The 20,129-nt window shown below is 34.4% G+C and overlaps 1 non-coding gene across 1 annotated transcript; it reads left to right on the forward strand.

Moving 5' to 3' along the window:
* The first annotated feature begins 19,782 nt into the window (after nt 1–19,782).
* On the forward strand, nt 19,783–19,854 carry TRNAE-CUC (transfer RNA glutamic acid (anticodon CUC)). Its single transcript has one exon. It is a non-coding gene; the product is annotated as a tRNA-Glu (tRNA).
* The last annotated feature ends 275 nt before the right edge of the window (nt 19,855–20,129 follow it).

Below are 20,129 nucleotides of genomic sequence, written 5' to 3' on the forward strand. Positions count from 1 at the left end.
ATGGAGTTCGTGGCATAATTTATAACATTTAATTTTGCAAATTCATCATTTTATAAGCTCTTTGTTAGCACTGGCGTCGTTAGCTTTTTAAATCTGGGGGGTCGAATGAGTCAAAATCAAAATCCTCTTTCCGACAAAAGTTATATATCCAAAGTAGTATAGTTTATTTAAATATTTTTTATTAAAACCTGGGGGGACGCGTCCCCCCGAGTCCCCCTCGCTAACGACGCCCGTGTCGTTAGGTTAGTACAGATCAAAGAATCCCATAGCGTAACCATCTGTCTGTAAAAATAGAAACGAAGTCCTGTTCAGTTAAAAGTCTGTATTATCGCCAATCACATTATGCGTAAGGAAACCACCTATCGCTCCAATATGTTTCAAACTCTTAAATTTTTTATTTTGTCCTGCAGTGTCCTGAATCCTGTCGGTGAATATTTTCTGTCAGGCCCGCAACTAATACTTTTTGGCTCTGACAACCACAATGCATCATTATGTGTTCCTTTAATACAAAAAATAAAATTTAGATATTTCTATAAGATCCGTTATAATAGATTCATTATAATTCACATTGTTAGCCGTTTCCGTTGACCTTACGCGAAATTTACGTATTAGTTTGTGGTAATGAGCATAGCAATTATAAGTGATTTTTGCCTATTTTGCATTGCGTTGCTGCACGCAAAGTTCGCGGAAACTAATAAAATATATGGATCGGAATGTGTCTTGGAGAAATTAGGGAGTAATAGGGAGCTAAAGTGTAGGGGCAGCAAGGGCGCCGATCCTGGGGGACCGAGAGGGCCCGGCCCCCCAAAGTTCATGTGGGCCCCCATGTCTTTTTATGAATATATATGTTTATATGTATTTTTTATTGTTATATGTATTGTTACATGTATCTTTTTTATGAATGGGCCCCCAAAGTTACAGGGGGCAGGATGAGAATTACTGATATCAGATATTAGTAGGTATAATTATTGATATAGAGAGGTTTAGAATTACTACAACTTTCCCCCGCTCCCCTAGCATATTTATCGCTCCTTCAAAATACTTTAATCTATAAATTAATTGCATAAAATACGTACATCTACTAACAAGGAGACTCACGGAAGTGTAACTCACCGATTTGAATGAAACTTTGCATACTTGTAGAACATCGAAAAATAATCGACACGTATTTTTTATTTCGGCAATGGTGCGGGTTTAAGGGTAGAAACCACCCTTTGAACTTTAGGGGTCGTCTCCAAGCATAGTCAGAAAATAATCATTTAATGTAGAAGAAAACATACTGCCAGGGGTGGTTAGGAGATCTGATTCAGAATCGGATGTCAAAATTATACTAAAATTTAAAATAGTGGAAACAGTATGGTGATTACAATTGCTAAAAGTCTTCTGGTTTGAAATGCTCTGCAGTCAGCTGTGACGATGTGCAGTCTCTTTTTCATTATTTAGCTCGTTTTATTCCACCATAATGTAGAGATCTGCTCACGCTAATTCTGTAGCGGATGTCACAAAGAAATATACTTAAATTACACCATTATTTTCATGGGAAAAGTTGGGTTTAATCTAGGGGAATGACAACATTATTTATAAAAAGTAAGTTTATTAAATAACTAAAATGGTAATATATAACAACATTTGATTTAGTGATTCAACAAAAGTAATGGAATATCTGATAGTTCATTTGATAGATTGATACCTTAACTTATATATATATATATATATATATATATATATATATATATATATATATATATATATATATATATATATATATATTGATTGACAGGCTAGAGATTGAAATGTTTAAGTTAGAAGAAACGGAGGATGAAATACAAGTATGTGACAACAGTTCGTAATCTTGAAAGTTTTATGGTAGGTACACAATTCATTTTGAAGTACCGCATGACATCTCTAAACTTGAATTTTATGATGCAACAAGAGATTATACATACCTTATGGTAGTATTCCTGTAACTCTTAGAAACTTTGACGATGATTCTGTTTGGTCACAACCGACGTCTCGAACCTCTGCACCTTTGCACCGGAACAAGTGATCTTCTCAACAACCGTTTGAGACCTTGAGGTTCTTTTATATTATTCTCGAGGGTCACACCCAAGCCTCACATCCGTCAGTACATCCGTTTTATCATCTCCACAAATATGGAAACTTATTGCTCTTTTGCATTTTGATTGGCTCTTAGAGACTGCCGCACCCAAAATACGTGGCGTGAGACACATGTACATACGTGTACTGTCACAGCCGGAAGAATTCAATAGCGTGATGTCTAGACTTATCTACAGATTCATATCTATATAACCAATTTCAACATATTAATGCGGTGTCAAGTTGCCAAAATCATGATTATGTATCCTGTAGGATGACTTATGAGTAATCTTCGACAAGTAAACTTCCTACAAAATTGCGCAGCAAAAGCAACATTAGTCACTTTCAGAAAGTTTTACGTATTTCCTGTTTCTGTTGCTAGCTTGTAGCAAGTCAAGAGAGAGAAAATGTCTTTTATAATGCATATTAATCCAAAATAGCCTTCTCAATTCCTTCAATAAAGAGCAATGTAACCATATTTTTGGATTCAGCGTCACATTCTCACTGCTTCATAATTTTCGACCTCGAAAATCATCAAGAAGCGAGGTTAAAGCTGGAACATGGGTAATTTACTTTCCGAGTGCCCCTCGTAAAAAAAATTATATTAAAAAAAAGTTTTCGCAAAGTGAAGAAAGCATAGGTTATGTATACTTATGAGTCTGTTGTCAGCATAGTCGCATTTCATCTTTCCTTAACAATAATACAGAGAACGTTTATAACAAAATGGTGTCTCTGTTCCTTTACATAACTCAGCTAAATGGAGATACAGGTGATTATGAATGAGTAACTTTTACTAACAAGAATATTTTAGTTTGACACATCATATAACTAATGTACTATAACAAAGTTAAAGATCAACAACATTTTAATGTGCTAAAATTTGCAAGAAGTCACTCGAATGAAATACTACACTAAGGTTGAAAAGTCAATGACATACTGAACATGCAACATTAAGATAAAAAGTCAATTTTCTCAATTGTCACAAATGCTACGATTGCAAGAATGTAACATTAGAACAACCTACATAATGTTCATTAACAACTAACAGTCCTCAGTTCATAAAAACCTGAACGACAAGCATCCACATTTTATTGGAATTGTAATATATGCAAAAGGGCAGAGAGTAAAGTAATGACAGAGAGTGAAATAGACTACTGGACAATAACAGGGAACCGTTCGGTTTATCATGCTAACGGTGATTTTGTAATGTTTAGCACACTATCTTAGATTCAATTCAGTTTCTTTAGTACAGTAGATTTACTAATGGCAAATTCTGAACTTTAATGAAAGTAAGTATTAATATACGGTTACGTACGTTAAATACTACAATCTAGTGAGATGTGTAACATCTCATACTCAACGAAATAGGGTTCCATTAGAAATTTAACGCTACACAAGTAAGAAGTAGTATTGTTATAATTAGTAACAATGTAATATACTCAGGAGCAAAATAGTTTGCATTATTTTATTACATTACACACATATTTTAATTTCAATATTGTGCTTATGAAGTGATTGAATGAAATAAGAGAACATAAACCATTGATGAAGAGATTGGCACCTAAGATGAATGGAAAAGAAGATATGTTAATACATAAATTGTGGTAATTACATAGCAAGACAGCCTTGTTTCGTTGTTTACAAAGATAAATGAATGATTACAATTTAGTCACCCCAAGTAATTAGTAATGAGTAATTAGTAACGTTAACTAGTAATGGGGTTTAAATAGAGATTTCTACAGTTACATAGCTCGTAGAGATTTGGTTACATAAGGATTCGAGATATCAACAAGGGTTGAATTACAATGTTTGACTACCATTGATTTGTTAATTTATTATAATGAATTTCCAATATTTAAGTTCATGTAGATTCAAGGAGGAACTACCGTCAAACTGTTGATATTGTGATCTTGAATTTTAATTTATCTCTTTACTATAGATTATATTATTTTAAGCGTGACAATTCAAACAAATAATAGTACAATATTGAGTTTACTCGTAGAAATTGCCTTGAGTCTACATGTCATGAATTTAAAATTTATTGGAACCCTGTTTCGTTTTAAGTAATCTTCCAAAATAATGAATAATCCTCTCTTTCCTTTCTCCTTTTTTTGTGCGTTTTAAAAGTTTACAGGTGTATTCAAAGGAGCGAGGAAGGAAAAGGATCCTTTGTTTTTTATTATTCGGGAACTTCGGAGAATCGAACCAATACTTAGATTTGGGACCTTCACACTTAGTGGTTTTTACTTCCGCCTGGTTATGGGCGAGTTTTATTAGGTATACCGAATTGAGCCAATTAGAGAATTTTAATCATTCACATTTTATTAACTTCTCGCTGGCATTAAAGTACATTGCCACAGGCGATTATTCGCAATTTTAGATTAGGTAAACCGCAGGCATTTCCTGTTTACTGTCTACAATTTGCATAGACAGGAAGCGTGTGCCAATTCAGCTAGGAAAACGTTTACAAAATTTCCAACTGAATAAGAAGTAATGCTATATTCCTTTTTGTTTTTACTGTTGGAACCCACAAGAATCAGGGGCTTAATTGTGAGTGTTATTGAGTGTTCATAATTCACAAATAAAGTGTCGGGTTGGATACTCCTTATTCGAGTTAATGTTCTAAGGATGACACCATACATCATATAAGGAAAGTAATAGGTGTCTCAATTCTTTTTGGTCTATTAATTATTTCCAATAGCGGATGGGTGGATGCCGGATATTTTGTATTATGCAAAGCTTGTGACCACGTAGTCAAACGTTGGTAATTCGCGGATTGACATGCACATCGTAGTTACTCTTATTCTTGAGAGTCGCGAAGTGATCGTAATGTAGGTGTTTGTGTGAGTGTTGTTTAAGTAAGAAATGTATATTGAATGCAAGTACAACAATTCTTACTAAAATATAAAAGTGCGTTTAATACTACGGGTAGTTAGGGACTTAAATCATTTTGGAAATATTATAATCGCGTCGGCGTGATTTACTTCAGCATCCTACCTATGGATTACCATGGGAAAAGTGTCCAGTGGTAAGTAGAAACTTAGAAACTATATTCTGACATAGTATAATACTCTAACACTTGAATGTAATGCCACGTTTTGAATTAAATACACCACTATACACCATTAAAGACAATTACTTCCTGAAGTTGTAGTCTGATGTCCGAAGTACAGTAAGGATTTCCAAATTATTTCCAATTTTACAAATTACAAATTTTACTCTTCTTAGGCATTCTTCCATTTTTCAAGGAACAGAACTCACACTCAGAAGTCAATTAGATCCATGAAAATAGAATAGAACACGATTAATTTATAATTTACCATTTTCAATTAAAATATTTAAATAACTAATAAATAAATAATAAGGTAATTCTTCATTTAACTAAAAGACTGATATGATACACCATAGTATAAGCAGAATTTCCTAACGCAATGTTGATAAAAATTTATATAGATATAGCAAGTAGTAAAAAAATGAACTTATAGTAAGGAAACAAAATTAAAAGAAAAAAGTATTTGGAGCAAAGAAAAATAAAATTCTTTGCAGTTACAATGATTAGAAAGTCTCACTAATGCAAGGAGGGAGCGTATCCAATATTGGGCGCACAAGAAATACGCACAGGAAGCTATGCAAGTAGTCACAATGGAAGTAGTGGTATTAGAAGAAGGTATTCAAATAATATTTGTTATAGGAAGTAATACTTGTTTTATACAATAATTGTTATAGGAAGAGTAATGAGGGCAATTGTTATGTAACATGTACATTCTTCAATTAAATGTAACGAATTTAAGTAAGTGGGGATCGATGGTAATTTAGACGGGGAATCGAAAAGTGAATAGCTTATATATGCTCATTAGTATTACTATTTAACTTAGATGACAGTACAAATCACTGTTATTATTATTATTATTATTATTATTATTATTATTATTATTATTATTATTATTATTATTATTATTATTATTAGCATTATTAGTATTGCATGAAAACTTATGGGTAAGGTTGCTGCTATTCAACTTGACCTAATTCCAATAGAAGAACTAAGAATGTGTGCTCATAACAGTTGAGTAAGGAAGTAGATAACTTACTTCCGGAATGCAGAAACTATGCAAAAGAACATTATTACATAATAGCAGATAATACTGTCATGAAGTAAGAACGTTGAGAAAAGAAACAATATTTGATTTAACAAATATGAAGTATATAACAATATTTTATTTAATAAATATGAAATACATAACAACTTGATTGGAGAGGGAGACCTTTAAAAAGGGTACAGAACGTTGCAGGATCAGGCCGGAAATAGACCGGAAAAAAGAGTAAAGGGGAAAGAAGTCGTCCTAGCTTCGTAACAGAATACTATACCTACATTCATGCCAATGAAAAAAAATAAAGAGAGGGTACACAGGTATTTCGGGGCTACCTATAGTGCTTACGCAAACGGTGAATTGTGAATCGTCATCCATCTGCAATAGTTGTAATACAATAATGTATGTAACTATAATACTTTATATAGAATATACTATAATGTTGCATTGCAATAATACAAACAAAACAAGACGTAATTACTTACGACCAATGGCAATTAATAGAGACTTTTATCTGTAAAAGGAAGCAAAACATGATTATACAAAATTAAGATTGTTGTCGCTCGTGTTCTTTTCTTGTCTTTGTTTTTGTTTTCAAATGACAATTACGTTCTCACTGCTTCATTATATAATGTTCTAGAGTAAAATAATACTAATAGAATTATGGAATTGATTACTAATAGAATACTAATAATGAATTGCATCTGCTTATAAAGGTAGTAAGCTTCTACTTGAATAAGATATGTAGTCAGTGTATATGAAATTTATAACCTATATTTGCACATATCATAAAAATGAGAGTTCCTAATATAACTAAGGAACAACTTATACTAAGCTAACGAAAACTAATAAGGGTACATACAATGCCATGCAATAATATTATATACATAATATTCTATTCCTTTATTGAATTTATACTGACTTCATTTACTTTTGAAGAACATAAGAACACTTAAAGCGAATAAGTACGCAAAAAAATCTTATTTCCTGTCGCATAAAATAGAAAAGAGAGAGAACAATTTAGCTAATCTCGCATAGTTGAGATAGAGACATATGGTATAATAAGGAAGTGCGTTTCTAATTTACAAGCAATTAATATTTACCGTTGTAACAGATAACATTAACATATTAATTCCAATATATAGTTCTATACTCTAACAACGGGTGTCTATAAATAACACATTGTCGAGTTGAGTCTGCACAGTAGGTGCACAGGCTAAATGATTACAATGATTTACGTATAGTAAATGTATATTGACATATACATACATTTATTTACATCAAGCCTACTATATTCATAGTGAAGACTATACTGTTGCCACTTGAATTAATCATAATTGAATTAAACATTCGCATTGCACTAGCTTTTGTGCACGGATGTCTTTTGAATAGTGTTCTCGAATCATACATTCCAGATTCTGTTATAGATTGGTGGCGGGGAGTAATATCCCGTAATCGAAGGCAACTTAACCTAACTTATGAACTTATTCATGCTTCTTCATATATTCTAAATGAATATAATATATGTTTTGTGTTGTTTTGTTTTCGTGTGCATTGTTTTTCAGATTATGGATCGAATTCCTTCTAAAGATATGTCCTGCGTGAATTTTATTTACAAAATTCAAATTTGTCGAATTCTTGAAAGCGAGGGGAGGGGGTACCAATACGCACTTGAGATTTGGGCATTATTAGGAATTTCTACATTTTAAGTTCTACCTACATTATTGTTCTGTCTCTCCCTATTAAGGTGTCTTTTAGAATGTCGTCCCTCTATTATGCGGCTGACCTCTATTATTATAATAACCTCTTTTACCACGACCCTTATTATTATAGTATCATTGTTCTCCACGATTTATCAATACACTCTGTCGATTGATTTTAACTTTGGTTGACTACATTCCACATTATGGAGCTCCAAGGGAGGATCAGAGAGGGCACGTAAACCTGCTTGAACCTTAGCAGATTCATACAATTTAAGTAGTCTCTTAACTTAATTTACACACGACCTGGCTCACGAGTAAAGATAATTTCCAAAGCACGGGGGTTCAAACCATTTTTAATATGTAATGTGTACTCATAATTAACTCTAGTTTGTTACATGCTCTTAGAACTGCATACTTAATTCGAAAACGTTCATTCCGTCTTGCCAATAAGGCAATGGTTTACTAAGCTCAGATGAGGTTGCGTGGGCAAAAGCCTATCTGGACCTACAAAGTACAAAGGCGTATCCTGTTTTTAATTATTATTCTCTCCTTGTATTAAAATATCCTTTTTTTAAAATTATATTCTCATCAATGCGATTTTCAATCCTTCTAACGGAAGTTTTACCTTTAGCAAATAAAAATAACTTTTGTTTTTCTAACCACTTCTCTTTTTTCTTTTCACTTGGTGTTTTTTGTTTTGTCTGTCTGTCTGTCTGGCCATCGGTCTGTCTGTCAACACCAGGAATATAATACCTACGCAAGGAATCAAGTTGGTTCCTTAGTTGTATATATATATATTCTTATTATTCTCTTTTCTCTCCTTTTTTTCGCAGGGTTTCCGACCATGCATGGATTTAAAACCATTTTGTACTTCTCTAAACTACTCTTTTCTCTATTTATTCCTTCTATACATATAAATATTTGATTGGGTACCCATTTACTTACTTAATTATTTATTTAGGTATTAATATAACATTTCTTTCAGAAAGCCTGCATCAACATTGAATTTCACGTTAGAAGTTCCTACGCCTATCGCGATAACTTATTAAAATAACATTTTTAATTTGACTATGCAGTGTGGGATGATTCTAACAAAATCGATCAGGTTTGGAACTAGAGAACTTAGATAATATAATTTCATTCGTTCAACATTAACTTTCTTTGGCTGATCTTCCTCGTTTACATTTAAGAAATAACCCCGGCTTAGTTGCCAAATTTCTAATGAAGACTAAATCATTTTCCTTTTACGTATGGGCTTCCCTACACTTATCTTTTTTTTGGCTTTTGTTTTTACTGCTGACTAATTAAGGTCTTTTGAGCTAGTTTTCTTATACGACTAAGATTCTTTTTCACGAGTTTCCCATACAGGGTTCGACATGGTGTCTCGACTTCGATACCTAATACAGCCTTTCTACCAAACACCAATTCAAAAGGAGAATAAGGATGGTGTTCGTGTCTCGCAGTATTATAAGCGTAACAAGCAGTTCTAACAAATAGAGGCCAACCTTCGGGAGAAGTAGACACATATTTCTTCAATTAGTTTGCCAAATTATGATCATATTTCTCGACTATGGTCTGCTATTCATCAAGGAATCTAGTAATACAAGGTTCTTCATTTATAAACTCTTTAAATTCTTCGACTGAGTCATATGAGAAAGGACTCGGTGTTAGTACGTCACGTGCAGTCTTTTCCTGGTAGAGCTCCTTCTTTGCCAATTGTTTAATTTCGTCTTCTGAATCATATTTACTTGATTCAGGTGGTGAACTTTCTGGGAGTTTACTTTTCAAGGGTTCGCCCACATGAGGTGGTATGTCAAATGGAAAATAATCCCTGACCGCTTTCGGAGCAATTATATGCTGCTGTTCTTCGAACTCAAAATCGCTCGTCATATTGCCAGGAGATTCTTCAAAGGAACTAACTGCACCTTCATTAGAAGGGTTAGTCAGTTGTTCTGGCTTAAGGAAAATTGTGCGTTTCGCGACTACTGGTTTATATTGTGTACTGTCCAAAGGAGTCAAGGATGGCATTTTATTACAAGTTTCTTCAAACTTAGCTAAATTTTCTTTATAACACTGCGTTTGTGTTATCGGTTGCCTATCCACAGGATCCGGTAAACTATACTGCTGTGGATGATTTATCCGCGGTTCAAGAGAAGTAGGCGAACTAGCTACTGGCAAACTAGCCTGCTGCACTGGCAAATCAGTTGCTTCTTTTGCCATGGGACATAACTCGGAACGCAAAGTCTTCGTAAGCGCAGTTTTCTGAACAAGAGATTTCCTACAATATTTGCAATTTGCCTCTCCCGATTTTGTAATATACCATGCATGAAACTTCGGCGGAGATTCCTTAGGTTTGAAAAAGGGGAACCAATGGGAAGACATTTCGAATTACTGTTTTCACTATTTTTTTTACTCAAATCAAAAAAAAAATAATGGGGGGGGGTATTTCACTATGAGCAATATAATCAGATCATTAATTTCCATTAGAATCCAAAATAACACAATTGCAGTAATGCGACAATTTACATAATTCACTTAAATTAACATGCACTATGAACATAATATCAAAACCTAAACATAAGACACAAAATAGAAAAGGAAAGATGTCATAGCAGTACCACAAAATTTTTCGTCCCGAAAAATGAAAAAAAAAGAAAAGCTTTGGACGAGCCCCCATTTGTGACGATGTGCAGTCTCTTTTTCATTATTTAGCTCGTTTTATTCCACCATAATGTAGAGATCTGCTCACGCTAATTCTGTAGCGGATGTCACAAAGAAATATACTTAAATTACACCATTATTTTCATGGGAAAAGGTGGTTTTAATCTAGGGGAATGACAACATTATTTATAAAAAGTAAGTTTATTAAATAACTAAAATGGTAATATATAACAACATTTGATTTAGTGATTCAACAAAAGTAATGGAATATCTGATAGTTCATTTGACAGATTGATACCTTAACTTATATATATATATATATATATATATATATATATATATATATATTGATTGACAGGCTAGAGATTGAAATGTTTAAGTTAGAAGAAACGGAGGATGAAATACAAGTATGTGACAACAGTTCGTAATCTTGAAAGTTTTATGGTAGGTACACAATTCATTTTGAAGTACCGCATGACATCTCTAAACTTGAATTTTATGATGCAACAAGAGATTATACATACCTTATGGTAGTATTCCTGTAACTCTTAGAAACTTTGACGATGATTCTGTTTGGTCACAACCGACGTCTCGAACCTCTGCACCTTTGCACCGGAACAAGTGATCTTCTCAACAACCGTTTGAGACCTTGAGGTTCTTTTATATTATTCTCGAGGGTCACACCCAAGCCTCACATCCGTCAGTACATCCGTTTTATCATCTCCACAAATATGGAAACTTATTGCTCTTTTGCATTTTGATTGGCTCTTAGAGACTGCCGCACCCAAAATACGTGGCGTGAGACACATGTACATACGTGTACTGTCACAGCCGGAAGAATTCAATAGCGTGATCTCTAGACTTATCTACAGATTCATATCTATATAACCAATTTCAACATATTAATGCGGTGTCACGTTGCCAAAATCATGATTATGTATCCTGTAGGATGACTTACGAGTAATCTTCGACAAGTAAACTTCCTACAAAATTGCGCAGCAAAAGCAACATTAGTCACTTTCAGAAAGTTTTACGTATTTCCTGTTTCTGTTGCTAGCTTGTAGCAAGTCAAGAGAGAGAAAATGTCTTTTATAATGCATATTAATCCAAAATAGCCTTCTCAATTCCTTCAATAAAGAGCAATGTAACCATATTTTTGGATTCAGCGTCACACAGCCAAGAAGTTGCAGAGATTACTGCGAGAAGGTTGCAGACCGTTCTGAAACCCCTTTTTGTACCTATTTTAACGTGATACTTGATTCAAATGAGTCTCTGTATCTCTTACTACCCGGGGATGCTTATTTAAAAGTGTGCTCCCTCACTATTCGGGGTGCTTATTTATAGTAATTTAAAGTATATTTGGGTCCCGTGTTAAACCTTGAAGAACGCAATAGGCGCTAAATTGGGACAGTGGGTTTCATTTTGATAATACAATACTTTAAATCTGATCCCCTAAATTTTCGTCTTCACTTTCTTTACAGTTAAAATGGATTGTTGAATATAATAGTGAGGCCGAAAGTAGATTGAGTTGATTTTGAGTTTAACGTCCCTTTCAGCAGCGAGGCTATGTGAGACGGGGTCTACTGATTAACGTGGAATTCGGATCACATGCGCTCCCGCCGGGAAGGGCTCAAAGAAGGATCACAATTTCAACTCGATTATATAACGACCGATTAAGTCTAACCATCGATTGGTTGAATATTTTAATGAAAGACAATTTTCGTTGTCTCATAACCAATACTAGTTCGTCCAGTGAGTGAGAATTTTGCGATGGAAAGAATTAAAAGATAAGCAAACGCCTTGTTGCAATATGTCGCGGCCTGAAAACGAAAGTCATATAACCCAATGCCAACTGGGGTATATGGCGTTGTATATCTCTACCTAGATGGCGTTGTATAACCTCACGTGGTGCAAGCTAGGGGACTAACTATAAATAAGCACTGCGAATAGTGAGAGGCGAGGGAACTCAGTATAAATAAGCACTCCAAATAGTTAGAGATGCAGAAACTCACTTTGATCAAGTATCCCGTTAAAATAAATAGAGAAAAGGGTTCCAAATTGGTCGGCAACCTTCTCGCAGTAACCCCTGCCAACTATAATTGTTCTTGGCTAACTGCAGAGCATTTCAATCCAGAAGACTTTTAGTAATTGCAATCACCATATTGTATCCGCCATTTTGAATTTTGTAATTTTGACGTCAGATTCTGAATTAGCTCTACTAAATTCCCCCAAGCAGTATGTTTTCTTCTACATTACATGATTGTTTTCTCTCTACGCTTGGAGACCAATCCTAACGTTCAAAGGGTTATTTCTACCCTTAAACCCGCGCCATTGCCGAAATAAAAAAATAAAAAACGTGGATTATTTCTCGATGTTCTACAAGTACGCAAAGTTACATTCAAATCGGTGAGTGACACTTCCGTAAGTCTCCTTGTAAGTAAAAGAAATATCCATTGCAAAAGCATCATTTAACGTATGTTTTGTCACAAATATTCTAAGCTTAATGTGCAAATTACCTGGAGGATGAGGGGTTAATCTCCAGATGAAATACAAGGAAGTATGGTAGTCTTGAAAGGAATTTATTAGTTTACAATCAAAACTTGGAAATTATGTCTTACTACCTACGAATCTTAATTGTGTCTTACTTATTATTTACCTACGAATTAATATTTCCAGCTGTAGCTGTAGCTATACGGTAATGAATAATGTAGGTATTCAATATTCTATGCCGAATCTTAAAATTTTAATTCATATAGCATTAAAGTTCCTGATTTAGTTTATGTGCAAATAATTGCAGTACGGACAGTCTATCTAAGTTCAACACGTTATTTTATGTAAATTCCTACACTATCTTAATTTGTTTTACGTAGAGAACAACATAAATACATTTCAGCTATTTTTATAATGGTTTCGATATTTCTCGTATAGAATCAGTGATTTATATGTTCTTTCTCAAGGAAATTATAATAACATCAGCCCACAAAAATATTCACCTCAAAAAAGTAGTATTAAAAATATGATTTTTAATATTTTATTAGGAAGTAATTTTGATATTATTGTTGTTAAGTTTCCAGTCGCACCATTTAATTTCAAGATGGTGGCAAAAGAAAATGGGGGCAATCGGAAAGTGACGAAGTCTAATCGCGTTAATATTCTAAACTGGTGAAACGAATCGATTAATTCTTTGCACGAATACTGACCTTGGTCACTCACAGGTTACAGGCTGATTAATTTTATGGGGCGCGGACTCCGACGGGTGCTAAAAGAAATGTTCGAAAACGGTAAAAATGAGGGTTGTTCTGCGACCTTATCGGAGGGAGGAATAGGTCCGATTACTGGTACATAGTCATAGGCAATTCACGATGGCGGCAAAACGGAAATTTTGGCCATGGAATGGCGCGCTAAAAATAGAAAGGCGGTCTCAAGTTCCGATTTCTTATAGTTACGTATTACTGCAGTACCTGGTCATACACATTTTAAAATGTCAGCAAAGACAAAAATGACAGGCAACAAGATGATGGCAAAAAAAAAAAAAAAAAAAAAATGCGAACACTGGCGGAAGAGCTGACCTATTGTGTTTTTCAGATGTAAAGCATCACGGGCAGTAGCCAATGCTGTGCGATATTCCGCGCGGTGTTGCCGGATTTCGGACTCCCCTTTCCCTTCTCGCTCTTCCTCTAGTTGAGATTATTACACATACATTGGCAACATTATTCACAATTTAAATATACTATTCCAGCAAACTCAAAGATTTTGGCTGTGTATCCTAGAAGTATATATAGCAACTGAATAACCTACCTATTAACTTATTCCAGTGGAACTGCTAAACGTTCGTCTTCAACACTACTTTCACTATCGTCTATGTCAATTAATATTTCGCCATTGTCTGAATCTGACTCTTGTAAATTTTTTATTATGAGTTCCAAAAATTGTAAACACAAAAAAATAATTCTTCGAGCTTCACTTCGTAGCACTTTTTTTTTTTTTTTAATAAAATTCCGCACTTGTACTCGGTTTCCTTAAAGACATTGTCAACTATAATTTTGGAGAACAAATGAACTACCACGAAAGAAAGCAACCTAGACACTGATGAATTCTGTTTATGCTAGAAGAAGAGAAGTTGCATTCCTACACACACAATCAGCTCCTTTGCTTCCATGTCTGTTCCTATAATAACATACTCTTATACTTGATGTAGGTCTCACAACAACAATCCATCTGATTCGTAAGCAACACGATATGGTCGAGTTTGTTTTGGGTTACAATAATTTATGACACCACTCAGACGCCTGGTGCTTTTGTATCCCTGCTAGAGGAGTAAAGAAGGAGTACGTAATTGGCCACACATACGTAAGGTATTGAAACGAAGAAAAAAAAATCATACTGCGTTTCTTCTGTCGAATAGGGAAGAATCTTGCATGAAGGCAATTTCAAAACAATATTACGAATGTCCCATACCTTCTGTTCTTCCACATGAGCTCCCGCCGGGAATCGAATATATATATATATATATATATATATATATATATATATATATATATGAATCAAATTGCAGAGGCTTGTTATTTAATTCGATCGCTTACTATTCTAAAGGGTGTAGAAACGGGGGAAAAGAGGGCCTTGACTTTCCAAACTATTTCCAGCCCCGAAATGAGGTTCATCTAGTATATGTTTAGTAAACTTATTTAATAGTTAATGCAAATTAGGAACGTTTATAATAAAATAAGATTTAAAAAAAAAGAAAAAAGAAAACATCATCAATACAGTTTCTGTACCTAATTACAAGGACACTGATTTCTCTGTAAATTGGGGGGGGGGGTGCATTCAGATGCAGAAAGCATATATGATGATTTTAAGACAAATTGCGTTCAAATTATGCCTAATATTGCACATTTACAAATAAAATGAGGGGCCCTGGCTCCCTCAGTCCCCACAGGATCTCTCACTACTATATTATTGCATAATAATATCTGAGTTGATATTTTTTCGAGTTTTTTCCTTTTAGTATTTTAACCTACATAAACACAAAGTCGGATAAACAGACTGCTAGAAACAGCATTTGTTTTCTTATGAATAGCTTATTGATTTATCTCTTACAATCCGCTTTTCAACTTCAGTACTGTCAAGATCCGTCTTTTGTTAAGGTAGCATCGAGAAAACATAATATGTGTATAGTATACATGGTGAGTTAAAATGCTTTCATATTCTGAAAGAGGTCATTTGTTCTGTTTTTAATGTGTGAAAAGCTTTCCTCCCCCTGAAAGTAATGTTCTCCTAGAACAACCTGTTGGTTACACCCCTGATTATCCTTTAATAAAAGTTGAATTCCATTTCCAAATCGAAGAAAAATCCACTGGAAATGAGACGGGACTCAACGCTCGTTTTACTAATTGTTTTATATGGAAACCTTTCAAAGCGTGTATCATGACAACCAGTTGTCATAAAAAGATGTAGTTTTCACGTATGTGTTCGTAATTCTTTTCTCTACTTCGTAAAGTGAGCAATGTGTAAAGTGAGTTAATGTGCTAATACAATATTTCTAATAAGCGCCTCTGCTATTGTCAAGATTCGCAGTAGCGCGAGAAGTCAGCGTGCAGAACTGCTTGTCGCGAATTGTCAACACCGCTCAAAGCCAATTGGACGCCGCGTAAAGCCAACTCAAGGCCATGCCGCTTCCCATCTGAAATCTGCTTTAGCTTGTTTTCCACTCACATGCAGCAAGTACAGGGTGTCTAATATACAAGTAGAACTTTTGAACCTGAAGGAATATACAAATAATGGTTATACCAAAATGAAGCTCTGTTATGCATATATTTTTAAACTAGAAAGCAACGATTGAAGTACACTAGGAACCGCACAGTGTTGCCAGATGTAACCGAAGGTGTGAATCAATTTTTTACAAAAGATGTAAATTGGCTCATAACTCAAACGTATGGATGTTCAGTTGTTACTTTTTAATTTGTTTAGTTGAAGTAGCTTGTAAACTATGGAGCAGAAAAATGAATTTTTCATTTCCACCAATAACTAATCGGATAAGGCCTCTGTAAGGGGGAACTAGGGAAATCGTAGTTTACATAAATTAACACTTTGAATTAGCAACATTGCTGATATTTCAGTGCATCAATAGGTGTGTTATGGACCTGTCTACGTTATGCAATTCCTGAAAATAAACAATGAAAAAGAAACTTTCATGATAAAACTTTTACTTACATGCACCTGGCAACACTGCTATCACGAAACGAGTTATCAGCTCTACAGTGATGGTGCAAGTGACCCTGTTTTGATTCGAACACTGGTTCACACGTTTCAGCATGTTGGCAGCAACTTTACGAAGAGTAGAAGTGTTAATGTTCTAAATGACACTGCGAATGTGTGTTTCCAAGTCTTGTATAGTTCGATAATTGTTCTTGTATACCTCTTGCTTTAAGTAGCCCCATAGAAATGAATAGCAATGTTGCCGGGTGCATGTAAGTAAAGGTTTTTTCATGATAATTTCAAAGTTTCTTTTTCGTTGTTTTCAGGAATTGCATAATGTAGACAGGTCCGTAACACAGCTATCGATGCACTGAAACATCAGCAATGTTGCCAATTCAGTGTTAATTTATGAAAACTACGATTTCCCTTATTCCCCCTTACAGAGGTATCATCGGTGGAAATGAAAAATTCTTTTTTCTGCTCCATAATTTCCAAGCCACTCCAACTAAACAAACTAAAAATTAACGACAAAACGTCCATACGTATGAATTATGAGCCAATTTACATGTTTTGTAAAAAATCGATTCACACCTTCGACTACATCTGGCACGGGGGTGTAAAAAATTCCCTGGTTGGAGGAAGCTTAGACTGATATGAAGGATTTGTGATTGTCTTGCTAGCCAAGGGCGCCGATTTCTCTGTAAATCTTGGGGCCCATTCATATGCAGAGGTATATATATGATTATTTTAAGACAAATTGCATTCAAATTATACCAAATATTGTATATTCATAAATACAATAGGGGACCCACATGAGCTTTGGGGGGCCCGGGCCTCCCGGCCCCCAGGATCGGCGCCCTTGGTTATGAGTCAGTTTACGTTTTGTAAAAAAAAAAAAAAAAAAAAAAAAGATTCATACCTTTGGTTACATCTGGCAACACTGTGCGGTTCCTAGTGTACTTCAATCGTTGCTTCCTAGTTTAAAAATATATGCATAACAAAGCTTCATTTTGGTATAACTATTAATTGTGTATCGCTTCAGGTTCAAAAGTTCTACTATTCCAAACTCCGGGTTGCATTGTATATTAGACACCCTGTATTTGATAGAAAGAGATCTTTAGTAATGTAATGAAATTTAGTTTTCTGGTACCATTGCAATATTCACATTTTTAGACTGTAGTTAAAATTTAAATGGGTTGTATAACTTTAAACTATTCTGAAACATATGAATAATTTGGTGTAAAATCTACCTACCTCGCATAACCTACATAATACCATGAGTTCACAGAGAAGAAAGAAAAAAGGCTGAAATATACTACTGAAACGTATTAAACATCACATGTGAAAATGGCAGTAAAAGATTATAGTAGTAGTAGTAATAATAGAACTAGTAGTAATATTAATAGTGAGAAAACGGTAATATTAATAATAGTCGTAATTTTACGAATACGTTCGAAGTAGGAACAAATACTCGGATTCAAGGGAGTTCTTCTTGTCGTAAGGCAACCAAAAACAATAGGTGTATGATGAAAGCAAAAGGAAACATTTTAAAGTAAGTTCCATCGAAATCGTACAATATGTTCATAAATTATCGTTGGACGTCACATGCAAACAGACAGCACGATCTATAGGGAGCTTCGCACCCAAAATTCTCAAAGTTTGTTTCAATGATACTCGAAGTTTAGATATTACAAGAAATTTCGATAATCTTAAATACTCGAAGGGTTTCGAGTGCTGGATAATAAATATTTTCAAAACCGAAATTCGATAAGTCTTCAGCCTTATCAAACTTCCTTACCTATACCTATATCAGAAACTGTCTCCAAACCAGGTGCACAATTTTCCGTTTTGTACCTGCCTTGTTGTTAGGAAAATCGGTAAAGTGACAGTTCGTAGATTAATGGTGTCTTGGATTCCAATTCCGTTCGGGTGATGCTTTTTTTTTCTGGCAGACTACTTAAGCCTTGTATATAAACATTGGATTTAAAGACATGTGAGAAGAAACTCTTGTTTCACTTCACTTCAAGGTAGGCAACTTTTAAAATGAACTCCCTGCATATAATTATGTAGTACAAATTATGATAACCTCCACTGCATTGTTTCTTTCTTCCAAACACTCCGATTATCCCAATTTTTTCAAAATGGGTTAAATTCCAAAGTTGGGCGTCCGTTTCCAGCGAAATTTGTAAAATTTACAGGAAAGATATGGATAATTTGATCGTTTGTGTACTTGATAATATATAAGAGTCTTGAGAAATGTTTATTTGTTATATATAAGCGGTTATGAAGCTAATAACAAATTGCAGAAAGTGTGGAAAGGAGATAACAGCGAAAAAACTTGACGAAAGCGGACGCCCAACTTCGGAATAAATGCCTTCTTTATCATTGTAGGCACAAAAGAAGTCCCGATAAACTGATAACAATACTTTCCGATTTCAATTTAAACTAGTCACCTCAATACATTACTTTTTGTTTGGACTGAGTCATTGATTCATTACTTTCTGTCATGTAACTCATTTGCAATAAACACAACCAACACAAGTTCACCCGTACTAACAAAGGATGAATTTCTTTGTAGACACATTTTAAAGACAAATGGTAGGAAAAAATAACAACAATGAATTGTTGACAACTTAGAAATTATTTCCACGTAAGAAATAATATCTTTGATGTGAAAAGCTATTCGTCAATTACTGTGTATAAAAATGGATTTAGTAAAGATATATAAGCATTCACTTTCCATGAAAAAACAGAGACGGTATGTGTTCATCACCGATATCGCCTCACTTCGACCTTGTTGACTCTCATACGGTATTCCATCGTGGCAGCCATATCATGCATATATGCATTAACGTACTTCTGAAATTACATTACATTTTAATATCACATGTGATAGATTGCCATATACAGTAGCTACTTCAAATAACCTCTGACACAATATTTGGTCTATTTCTATTGCATCTAAAGATAGAGATCAATATTACCGCTGCCGTCGACACGTGCAAGAGAAGTAAGTGTAAGGAGACCTACCCATCAGCTCCGGCATGGTCTAGTGGCTAGGATACCTGGCTCTCACCCAGGAGGCCCGGGTTCGATTCCCGGTGCCGGAAGTTACTTTTTACTTTTTTAATTATATGTATTAGTTGTTATTGTTTCTAATGTTTTGCAACTTTTTATTATTAGTTTGTTATGTTTGTAGAGACAGCCAGATTAGATACTCTATTTACTCTTGAAAACAAACCAGTTGAGAAGACTCTAAAAGCATTGCCAGAACGAACTTAAAAAGTATTATTTTTCATTATTAATTTTTACAGGCTTTATACTAATTGTTTTATGCACTTTATTACTACACTCATTAAAAGAGTTCTTGTAATATGTCTATCCA

Source organism: Thermobia domestica, chromosome 7 (genome assembly GCF_964235325.1).
Source record: "Thermobia domestica chromosome 7, izTheDome1.hap1.1, whole genome shotgun sequence".
Taxonomy (NCBI): domain Eukaryota; kingdom Metazoa; phylum Arthropoda; class Insecta; order Zygentoma; family Lepismatidae; genus Thermobia; species Thermobia domestica.